The sequence below is a fragment of the Oncorhynchus kisutch genome, linkage group LG11 (assembly GCF_002021735.2).
Source record: "Oncorhynchus kisutch isolate 150728-3 linkage group LG11, Okis_V2, whole genome shotgun sequence".
In the NCBI taxonomy this organism is placed as follows: domain Eukaryota; kingdom Metazoa; phylum Chordata; class Actinopteri; order Salmoniformes; family Salmonidae; genus Oncorhynchus; species Oncorhynchus kisutch.
Window position 1 is genome coordinate 4,773,428 of NC_034184.2, and position 12,311 is coordinate 4,785,738.

A 12,311-nucleotide genomic window follows, 5' to 3' on the forward strand; every position below is an offset into this window, starting at 1 on the left:
AGTGTTGGTAGCACCATGTTCTCTAACTGGAACATTGGTTGTGTGTAGCAGTGTTGATAGCACCATGTACTCTAACTGGAACAGTGGTTGTGTGTAGCAGTGTTGGTAGCACCATGTTCTCTAACTGGAACAGTGGTTGTGTGTAGCAGTGTTGGTAGCACCATGTTCTCTAAATGGAACAGTGGTTGTGTGTAGCAGTGTTGGTAGCACCATGTTCTCTAACTGGAACATTGGTTGTGTGTAGCAGTGTTGATAGCACCATGTACTCTAACTGGAACAGTGGTTGTGTGTAGCAGTGTTGGTAGCACCATGTTCTCTAACTGGAACAGTGGTTGTGTTGTAGCAGTGTTGGTAGCACCATGTTCTCAAACTGGAACAGTGGTTGTGTTGTAGCAGTACTGGTAGCTCCATGTTCTCTAACTGGAACAGTGGTTGTGTGTAGCAGTGTTGGTAGCACCATGTTCTCTAACTGGAACAGTGGTTGTGTGTAGCAGTGTTGGTAGCACCATGTTCTCTAACTGGAACAGTGGTTGTGTGTAGCAGTGTTGGTAGCACCATGTTCTCTAACTGGAACAGTGGTTGTGTGTAGCAGTGTTGGTAGCACCATGTTCTCTAACTGGAACAGTGGTTGTGTGTAGCAGTGTTGGTAGCACCATGTTCTCTAACTGGAACATTTGTTGTGTGTAGCAGTGTTGGTAGCACCATGTTCTCTAACTAGAACAGTGGTTGTGTGTAGTAGTGTTGGTAGCACCATGTTCTCTAACTGGAACAGTGGTTGTGTGTAGCAGTGTTGGTAGCACCATGTTCTCTAACTGGAACAGTGGTTGTGTGTAGCAGTGTTGGTAGCACCATGTTCTCAAACTGGAACAGTGGTTGTGTGTAGTAGTGTTTGTAGCACCATGTTCTCTAACTGGAACAGTGGTTGTGTGTAGCAGTGTTGGTAGCACCATGTTCTCTAACTGGAACATTGGTTGTGTGTAGCAGTGTTGGTAGCACCATGTTCTCTAACTGTAACAGTGGTTGTGTGTAGCAGTGTTGGTAGCACCATGTTCTCTAACTGGAACAGTGGTTGTGTGTAGCAGTGTTGGTAGCACCATGTTCTCTAACTGGAACAGTGGTTGTGTGTAGCAGTGTTGGTAGCACCATGTTCTCTAACTGTAACAGTGGTTGTGTGTAGCAGTGTTGGTAGCACCATGTTCTCTAACTGGAACAGTGGTTGTGTGTAGCAGTGTTGGTAGCACCATGTTCTCTAACTGGAACAGTGGTTGTGTGTAGCAGTGTTGGTAGCACCATGTTCTCTACCTGGAACATTGTTTGTGTGTAGCAGTGTTGGGTAGCACCATGTTCTCTAACTTTAAGAGTGGTTGTGTGTAGCAGTGTTGGTAGCACCATGTTCTCTAACTGGAACAGTGGTTGTGTTGTAGCAGTGTTGGTAGCACCATGTTCTCTAACTGGAACAGTGGTTGTGTTGTAGCAGTGTTGGTAGCACCATGTTCTCTAACTGGAACAGTGGTTGTGTGTAGCAGTGTTGGTAGCACCATGTTCTCTAACTGGAACAGTGGTTGTGTGTAGCAGTGTTGGTAGCACCATGTTCTCTAACTGGAACAGTGGTTGTGTGTAGCAGTGTTGGTAGCACCATGTTCTCTACCTGGAACATTGGTTGTGTGTAGCAGTGTTGGGTAGCACCATGTTCTCTAACTTTAACAGTGGTTGTGTGTAGCAGTGTTGGTAGCACCATGTTCTCTAACTGGAACAGTGGTTGTGTTGTAGCAGTACTGGTAGCTCCATGTTCTCTAACTGGAACAGTGGTTGTGTGTAGCAGTGTTGGTAGCACCATGTTCTCTAACTTGAACAGTGGTTGTGTGTAGTAGTGTTGGTAGCACCATGTTCTCTAACTGGAACAGTGGTTGTGTGTAGCAGTGTTGGTAGCACCATGTTCTCTAACTGGAACAGTGGTTGTGTGTAGCAGTGTTGGTAGCACCATGTTCTCAAACTGGAACAGTGGTTGTGTTGTAGCAGTACTGGTAGCTCCATGTTCTCTAACTGGAACAGTGGTTGTGTGTAGCAGTGTTGGTAGCACCATGTTCTCTAACTGGAACAGTGGTTGTGTGTAGCAGTGTTGGTAGCACCATGTTCTCTAACTGGAACAGTGGTTGTGTGTAGCAGTGTTGGTAGCACCATGTTCTCTAACTGGAACATTTGTTGTGTGTAGCAGTGTTGGTAGCACCATGTTCTCTAACTTGAACAGTGGTTGTGTGTAGTAGTGTTGGTAGCACCATGTTCTCTAACTGGAACAGTGGTTGTGTGTAGCAGTGTTGGTAGCACCATGTTCTCTAACTGGAACAGTGGTTGTGTGTAGCAGTGTTGGTAGCACCATGTTCTCTAACTGGAACAGTGGTTGTGTGTAGCAGTACTGGTAGCTCCATGTTCTCTAACTGGAACAGTGGTTGTGTGTAGCAGTGTTGGTAGCACCATGTTCTCTAACTGGAACATTTGTTGTGTGTAGCAGTGTTGGTAGCACCATGTTCTCTAACTTGAACAGTGGTTGTGTGTAGTAGTGTTGGTAGCACCATGTTCTCTAACTGGAACAGTGGTTGTGTGTAGCAGTGTTGGTAGCACCATGTTCTCTAACTGGAACAGTGGTTGTGTGTAGCAGTGTTGGTAGCACCATGTTCTCTAACTGGAACAGTGGTTGTGTGTAGCAGTACTGGTAGCTCCATGTTCTCTAACTGGAACAGTGGTTGTGTGTAGCAGTGTTGGTAGCACCATGTTCTCTAACTGGAACAGTGGTTGTGTGTAGCAGTGTTGGTAGCACCATGTTCTCTAACTGGAACAGTGGTTGTGTGTAGCAGTGTTGGTAGCACCATGTTCTCTAACTGGAACATTGGTTGTGTGTAGCAGTGTTGGTAGCACCATGTTCTCTAACTGTAACAGTGGTTGTGTGTAGCAGTGTTGGTAGCACCATGTTCTCTAACTGGAACAGTGGTTGTGTGTAGCAGTGTTGGTAGCACCATGTTCTCTAACTGGAACAGTGGTTGTGTGTAGCAGTGTTGGTAGCACCATGTTCTCTAACTGTAACAGTGGTTGTGTGTAGCAGTGTTGGTAGCACCATGTTCTCTAACTGGAACAGTGGTTGTGTGTAGCAGTGTTGGTAGCACCATGTTCTCTAACTGGAACAGTGGTTGTGTGTAGCAGTGTTGGTAGCACCATGTTCTCTACCTGGAACATTGGTTGTGTGTAGCAGTGTTGGGTAGCACCATGTTCTCTAACTTTAACAGTGGTTGTGTGTAGCAGTGTTGGTAGCACCATGTTCTCTAACTGGAACAGTGGTTGTGTTGTAGCAGTGTTGGTAGCACCATGTTCTCTAACTGGAACAGTGGTTGTGTTGTAGCAGTGTTGGTAGCACCATGTTCTCTAACTGGAACAGTGGTTGTGTGTAGCAGTGTTGGTAGCACCATGTTCTCTAACTGGAACAGTGGTTGTGAGTAGCAGTGTTGGTAGCACCATGTTCTCTAACTGGAACAGTGGTTGTGTGTAGCAGTACTGGTAGCTCCATTTTCTCTAACTGGAACAGTGGTTGTGTGTAGCAGTGTTGGTAGCACCATGTTCTCTAACTGGAACAGTGGTTGTGTGTAGCAGTGTTGGTAGCACCATGTTCTCTAACTGGAACAGTGGTTGTGTGTAGCAGTACTGGTAGCACCATGTTCTCTAACTGGAACAGTGGTTGTGTGTAGTAGTGTTTGTAGCACCATGTTCTCTAACTGGAACAGTGGTTGTGTGTAGCAGTACTGGTAGCTCCATGTTCTCAAACTGGAACAGTGGTTGTGTGTAGTAGTGTTTGTAGCACCATGTTCTCTAACTGGAACAGTGGTTGTGTGTAGCAGTACTGGTAGCACCATGTTCTCTAACTGGAACAGTGGTTGTGTGTAGCAGTGTTGGTATAACCATGTTCTCTAACTGGAACAGTGGTTGTGTGTATCAGTGTTGGTAGCACCATGTTCTCTAACTGGAACAGTGGTTGTGTGTAGCAGTGTTGGTAGCACCATGTTCTCAAACTGGAACAGTGGTTGTGTGTAGTAGTGTTTGTAGCACCATGTTCTCTAACTGGAACAGTGGTTGTGTGTAGCAGTGTTGGTAGCACCAATTTCTCTAACTGGAACATTGGTTGTGTGTAGCAGTGTTGGTAGCACCATGTTCTCTAACTGTAACAGTGGTTGTGTGTAGCAGTGTTGGTAGCACCATGTTCTCTAACTGGAACATTTGTTGTGTGTAGCAGTGTTGGTAGCACCATGTTCTCTAACTTGAACAGTGGTTGTGTGTAGTAGTGTTGGTAGCACCATGTTCTCTAACTGGAACAGTGGTTGTGTGTAGCAGTGTTGGTAGCACCATGTTCTCTAACTGGAACAGTGGTTGTGTGTAGCAGTGTTGGTAGCACCATGTTCTCTAACTGGAACAGTGGTTGTGTGTAGCAGTGTTGGTAGCACCATGTTCTCAAACTGGAACAATGGTTGTGTGTAGTAGTGTTTGTAGCACCATGTTCTCTAACTGGAACAGTGGTTGTGTGTAGCAGTGTTGGTAGCACCATGTTCTCTAACTGGAACATTGGTTGTGTGTAGCAGTGTTGGTAGCACCATGTTCTCTAACTGTAACAGTGGTTGTGTGTAGCAGTGTTGGTAGCACCATGTTCTCTAACTGGAACAGTGGTTGTGTGTAGCAGTGTTGGTAGCACCATGTTCTCTAACTGGAACAGTGGTTGTGTGTAGCAGTGTTGGTAGCACCATGTTCTCTAACTGTAACAGTGGTTGTGTGTAGCAGTGTTGGTAGCACCATGTTCTCTAACTGGAACAGTGGTTGTGTGTAGCAGTGTTGGTAGCACCATGTTCTCTAACTGGAACAGTGGTTGTGTGTAGCAGTGTTGGTAGCACCATGTTCTCTACCTGGAACATTGGTTGTGTGTAGCAGTGTTGGGTAGCACCATGTTCTCTAACTTTAAGAGTGGTTGTGTGTAGCAGTGTTGGTAGCACCATGTTCTCTAACTGGAACAGTGGTTGTGTTGTAGCAGTGTTGGTAGCACCATGTTCTCTAACTGGAACAGTGGTTGTGTTGTAGCAGTGTTGGTAGCACCATGTTCTCTAACTGGAACAGTGGTTGTGTGTAGCAGTGTTGGTAGCACCATGTTCTCAAACTGGAACAGTGGTTGTGTTGTAGCAGTACTGGTAGCTCCGTGTTCTCTAACTGGAACAGTGGTTGTGTGTAGCAGTGTTGGTAGCACCATGTTCTCTAACTGGAACAGTGGTTGTGTGTAGCAGTGTTGGTAGCACCATGTTCTCTAACTGGAACAGTGGTTGTGTGTAGCAGTGTTGTTAGCACCATGTTCTCTAACTGGAACATTTGTTGTGTGTAGCAGTGTTGGTAGCACCATGTTCTCTAACTTGAACAGTGGTTGTGTGTAGTAGTGTTGGTAGCACCATGTTCTCTAACTGGAACAGTGGTTGTGTGTAGCAGTGTTGGTAGCACCATGTTCTCTAACTGGAACAGTGGTTGTGTGTAGCAGTGTTGGTAGCACCATGTTCTCAAACTGGAACAATGGTTGTGTGTAGTAGTGTTTGTAGCACCATGTTCTCTAACTGGAACAGTGGTTGTGTGTAGCAGTGTTGGTAGCACCATGTTCTCTAACTGGAACATTGGTTGTGTGTAGCAGTGTTGGTAGCACCATGTTCTCTAACTGTAACAGTGGTTGTGTGTAGCAGTGTTGGTAGCACCATGTTCTCTAACTGGAACAGTGGTTGTGTGTAGCAGTGTTGGTAGCACCATGTTCTCTAACTGGAACAGTGGTTGTGTGTAGCAGTGTTGGTAGCACCATGTTCTCTAACTGTAACAGTGGTTGTGTGTAGCAGTGTTGGTAGCACCATGTTCTCTAACTGGAACAGTGGTTGTGTGTAGCAGTGTTGGTAGCACCATGTTCTCTAACTGGAACAGTGGTTGTGTGTAGCAGTGTTGGTAGCACCATGTTCTCTACCTGGAACATTGGTTGTGTGTAGCAGTGTTGGGTAGCACCATGTTCTCTAACTGGAACAGTGGTTGTGTGTAGCAGTGTTGGTAGCACCATGTTCTCAAACTGGAACAGTGGTTGTGTTGTAGCAGTACTGGTAGCTCCATGTTCTCTAACTGGAACAGTGGTTGTGTGTAGCAGTGTTGGTAGCACCATGTTCTCTAACTGGAACAGTGGTTGTGTGTAGCAGTGTTGGTAGCACCATGTTCTCTAACTGGAACATTTGTTGTGTGTAGCAGTGTTGGTAGCACCATGTTCTCTAACTTGAACAGTGGTTGTGTGTAGTAGTGTTGGTAGCACCATGTTCTCTAACTGGAACAGTGGTTGTGTGTAGCAGTGTTGGTAGCACCATGTTCTCAAACTGGAACAGTGGTTGTGTGTAGTAGTGTTTGTAGCACCATGTTCTCTAACTGGAACAGTGGTTGTGTGTAGCAGTGTTGGTAGCACCATGTTCTCTAACTGGAACATTGGTTGTGTGTAGCAGTGTTGGTAGCACCATGTTCTCTAACTGTAACAGTGGTTGTGTGTAGCAGTGTTGGTAGCACCATGTTCTCTAACTGGAACAGTGGTTGTGTATAGCAGTGTTGGTAGCACCATGTTCTCTAACTGGAACAGTGGTTGTGTGTAGCAGTGTTGGTAGCAACATGTTCTCTAACTGTAACAGTGGTTGTGTGTAGCAGTGTTGGTAGCACCATGTTCTCTAACTGGAACAGTGGTTGTGTGTAGCAGTGTTGGTAGCACCATGTTCTCTAACTGGAACAGTGGTTGTGTGTAGCAGTGTTGGTAGCACCATGTTCTCTACCTGGAACATTGGTTGTGTGTAGCAGTGTTGGGTAGCACCATGTTCTCTAACTTTAACAGTGGTTGTGTGTAGCAGTGTTGGTAGCACCATGTTCTCTAACTGGAACAGTGGTTGTGTTGTAGCAGTGTTGGTAGCACCATGTTCTCTAACTGGAACAGTGGTTGTGTTGTAGCAGTGTTGGTAGCACCATGTTCTCTAACTGGAACAGTGGTTGTGTGTAGCAGTGTTGGTAGCACCATGTTCTCTAACTGGAACAGTGGTTGTGAGTAGCAGTGTTGGTAGCACCATGTTCTCTAACTGGAACAGTGGTTGTGTGTAGCAGTACTGGTAGCTCCATGTTCTCTAACTGGAACAGTGGTTGTGTGTAGCAGTGTTGGTAGCACCATGTTCTCTAACTGGAACAGTGGTTGTGTGTAGCAGTGTTGGTAGCACCATGTTCTCTAACTGGAACAGTGGTTGTGTGTAGCAGTGTTGGTAGCACCATGTTCTCTAACTGGAACATTGGTTGTGTGTAGCAGTGTTGGTAGCACCATGTTCTCTCACTGTAACAGTGGTTGTGTGTAGCAGTGTTGGTAGCACCATGTTCTCTAACTGGAACAGTGGTTGTGTGTAGCAGTGTTGGTAGCACCATGTTCTCTAACTGGAACAGTGGTTGTGTGTAGCAGTGTTGGTAGCACCATGTTCTCTAACTGTAACAGTGGTTGTGTGTAGCAGTGTTGGTAGCACCATGTTCTCTAACTGGAACAGTGGTTGTGTTGTAGCAGTGTTGGTAGCACCATGTTCTCTAACTGGAACAGTGGTTGTGTTGTAGCAGTGTTGGTAGCACCATGTTCTCTAACTGGAACAGTGGTTGTGTGTAGCAGTGTTGGTAGCACCATGTTCTCTAACTGGAACAGTGGTTGTGAGTAGCAGTGTTGGTAGCACCATGTTCTCTAACTGGAACAGTGGTTGTGTGTAGCAGTACTGGTAGCTCCATGTTCTCTAACTGGAACAGTGGTTGTGTGTAGCAGTGTTGGTAGCACCATGTTCTCTAACTGGAACAGTGGTTGTGTGTAGCAGTGTTGGTAGCACCATGTTCTCTAACTGGAACAGTGGTTGTGTGTAGCAGTGTTGGTAGCACCATGTTCTCTAACTGGAACATTGGTTGTGTGTAGCAGTGTTGGTAGCACCATGTTCTCTAACTGTAACAGTGGTTGTGTGTAGCAGTGTTGGTAGCACCATGTTCTCTAACTGGAACAGTGGTTGTGTGTAGCAGTGTTGGTAGCACCATGTTCTCTAACTGGAACAGTGGTTGTGTGTAGCAGTGTTGGTAGCACCATGTTCTCTAACTGTAACAGTGGTTGTGTGTAGCAGTGTTGGTAGCACCATGTTCTCTAACTGGAACAGTGGTTGTGTGTAGCAGTGTTGGTAGCACCATGTTCTCTAACTGGAACAGTGGTTGTGTGTAGCAGTGTTGGTAGCACCATGTTCTCTACCTGGAACATTGGTTGTGTGTAGCAGTGTTGGGTAGCACCATGTTCTCTAACTTTAACAGTGGTTGTGTGTAGCAGTGTTGGTAGCACCATGTTCTCTAACTGGAACAGTGGTTGTGTGTAGCAGTGTTGGTAGCACCATGTTCTCTAACTGGAACAGTGGTTGTGTGTAGCAGTACTGGTAGCTCCATGTTCTCTAACTGGAACAGTGGTTGTGTGTAGCAGTGTTGGTAGCACCATGTTCTCTGACTGGAACAGTGGTTGTGTGTAGCAGTGTTGGTAGCACCATGTTCTCTAACTGGAACAGTGGTTGTGTGTAGCAGTGTTGGTAGCACCATGTTCTCTAACTGGAACATTGGTTGTGTGTAGCAGTGTTGGTAGCACCATGTTCTCTAACTGTAACAGTGGTTGTGTGTAGCAGTGTTGGTAGCACCATGTTCTCTAACTGGAACAGTGGTTGTGTGTAGCAGTGTTGGTAGCACCATGTTCTCTAACTGGAACAGTGGTTGTGTGTAGCAGTGTTGGTAGCACCATGTTCTCTAACTGTAACAGTGGTTGTGTGTAGCAGTGTTGGTAGCACCATGTTCTCTAACTGGAACAGTGGTTGTGTGTAGCAGTGTTGGTAGCACCATGTTCTCTAACTGGAACAGTGGTTGTGTGTAGCAGTGTTGGTAGCACCATGTTCTCTACCTGGAACATTGGTTGTGTGTAGCAGTGTTGGGTAGCACCATGTTCTCTAACTTTAACAGTGGTTGTGTGTAGCAGTGTTGGTAGCACCATGTTCTCTAACTGGAACAGTGGTTGTGTTGTAGCAGTGTTGGTAGCACCATGTTCTCTAACTGGAACAGTGGTTGTGTTGTAGCAGTGTTGGTAGCACCATGTTCTCTAACTGGAACAGTGGTTGTGTGTAGCAGTGTTGGTAGCACCATGTTCTCTAACTGGAACAGTGGTTGTGAGTAGCAGTGTTGGTAGCACCATGTTCTCTAACTGGAACAGTGGTTGTGTGTAGCAGTACTGGTAGCTCCATTTTCTCTAACTGGAACAGTGGTTGTGTGTAGCAGTGTTGGTAGCACCATGTTCTCTAACTGGAACAGTGGTTGTGTGTAGCAGTGTTGGTAGCACCATGTTCTCTAACTGGAACAGTGGTTGTGTGTAGCAGTACTGGTAGCACCATGTTCTCTAACTGGAACAGTGGTTGTGTGTAGTAGTGTTTGTAGCACCATGTTCTCTAACTGGAACAGTGGTTGTGTGTAGCAGTACTGGTAGCTCCATGTTCTCAAACTGGAACAGTGGTTGTGTGTAGTAGTGTTTGTAGCACCATGTTCTCTAACTGGAACAGTGGTTGTGTGTAGCAGTACTGGTAGCACCATGTTCTCTAACTGGAACAGTGGTTGTGTGTAGCAGTGTTGGTATAACCATGTTCTCTAACTGGAACAGTGGTTGTGTGTATCAGTGTTGGTAGCACCATGTTCTCTAACTGGAACAGTGGTTGTGTGTAGCAGTGTTGGTAGCACCATGTTCTCAAACTGGAACAGTGGTTGTGTGTAGTAGTGTTTGTAGCACCATGTTCTCTAACTGGAACAGTGGTTGTGTGTAGCAGTGTTGGTAGCACCAATTTCTCTAACTGGAACATTGGTTGTGTGTAGCAGTGTTGGTAGCACCATGTTCTCTAACTGTAACAGTGGTTGTGTGTAGCAGTGTTGGTAGCACCATGTTCTCTAACTGGAACAGTGGTTGTGTGTAGCAGTGTTGGTAGCACCATGTTCTCTAACTGGAACAGTGGTTGTGTGTAGCAGTGTTGGTAGCACCATGTTCTCTAACTGGAACATTGGTTGTGTGTAGCAGTGTTGGGTAGCACCATGTTCTCTAACTTTAACAGTGGTTGTGTGTAGCAGTGTTGGTAGCACCATGTTCTCTAACTGGAACAGTGGTTGTGTTGTAGCAGTGTTGGTAGCACCATGTTCTCTAACTGGAACAGTGGTTGTGTGTAGCAGTGTTGGTAGCACCATGTTCTCTAACTGGAACAGTGGTTGTGAGTAGCAGTGTTGGTAGCACCATGTTCTCTAACTGGAACAGTGGTTGTGTGTAGCAGTACTGGTAGCTCCATGTTCTCTAACTGGAACAGTGGTTGTGTGTAGCAGTGTTGGTAGCACCATGTTCTCTAACTGGAACAGTGGTTGTGTGTAGCAGTGTTGGTAGCACCATGTTCTCTAACTGGAACAGTGGTTGTGTGTAGCAGTACTGGTAGCACCATGTTCTCTAACTGGAACAGTGGTTGTGTGTAGTAGTGTTTGTAGCACCATGTTCTCTAACTGGAACAGTGGTTGTGTGTAGCAGTACTGGTAGCTCCATGTTCTCAAACTGGAACAGTGGTTGTGTGTAGTAGTGTTTGTATCACCATGTTCTCTAACTGGAACAGTGGTTGTGTGTAGCAGTACTGGTAGCACCATGTTCTCTAACTGGAACAGTGGTTGTGTGTAGCAGTGTTGGTAGCACCATGTTCTCTAACTGGAACAGTGGTTGTGTGTATCAGTGTTGGTAGCACCATGTTCTCTAACTGGAACAGTGGTTGTGTGTAGCAGTGTTGGTAGCACCATGTTCTCAAACTGGAACAGTGGTTGTGTGTAGTAGTGTTTGTAGCACCATGTTCTCTAACTGGAACAGTGGTTGTGTGTAGCAGTGTTGGTAGCACCATGTTCTCTAACTGGAACATTGGTTGTGTGTAGCAGTGTTGGTAGCACCATGTTCTCTAACTGTAACAGTGGTTGTGTGTAGCAGTGTTGGTAGCACCATGTTCTCTAACTGGAACAGTGGTTGTGTGTAGCAGTGTTGGTAGCACCATGTTCTCTAACTGGAACAGTGGTTGTGTGTAGCAGTGTTGGTAGCACCATGTTCTCTAACTGGAACATTGGTTGTGTGTAGCAGTGTTGGGTAGCACCATGTTCTCTAACTTTAACAGTGGTTGTGTGTAGCAGTGTTGGTAGCACCATGTTCTCTAACTGGAACAGTGGTTGTGAGTAGCAGTGTTGGTAGCACCATGTTCTCTAACTGGAACAGTGGTTGTGTGTAGCAGTACTGGTAGCACCATGTTCTCTAACTGGAACAGTGGTTGTGTGTATCAGTGTTGGTAGCTCCATGTTCTCAAACTGGAACAGTGGTTGTGTGTAGTAGTGTTTGTAGCACCATGTTCTCTAACTGGAACAGTGGTTGTGTGTAGCAGTACTGGTAGCACCATGTTCTCTAACTGGAACAGTGGTTGTGTGTAGCAGTGTTGGTAGCACCATGTTCTCTAACTGGAACAGTGGTTGTGTGTAGCAGTGTAGGTAGCACCATGTTCTCTAACTGGAACAGTGGTTGTGTGTAGCAGTGTTGGTAGCACCATGTTCTCTAACTGGAACAGTGGTTGTGTGTAGCAGTACTGGTAGCACCATGTTCTCTATCTGGAACAGTGGTTGTGTGTAGCAGTGTTGGTAGCACCATGTTCTCTAACTGGAACAGTGGTTGTGTGTAGCAGTGTTGGTAGCACCATGTTCTCTAACTGGAACAGTGGTTGTGTGTAGCAGTGTTGGTAGCACCATGTTCTCTAACTGGAACAGTGGTTGTGTGTAGCAGTGTAGGTAGCACCATGTTCTCTAACTGGAACAGTGGTTGTGTGTAGCAGTGTTGGTAGCACCATGTTCTCTAACTGGAACAGTGGTTGTGTGTAGCAGTGTTGGTAGCACCATGTTCTCTAACTGGAACAGTGGTTGTGTGTAGCAGTGTTGGTAGCACCATGTTCTCTAACTGGAACAGTGGTTGTGTGTAGCAGTGTTGGTAGCACCATGTTCTCTAACTGGAACAGTGGTTGTGTGTAGCAGTGTTGGTAGCACCATGTTCTCTAACTGGAACAGTGGTTGTGTGTAGCAGTACTGGTACCTCCACCAGTAGAGTGTTACACTGAGGGCTACAGAGGTTTATCACAGAGCCTGGCCTCTTAACACACACA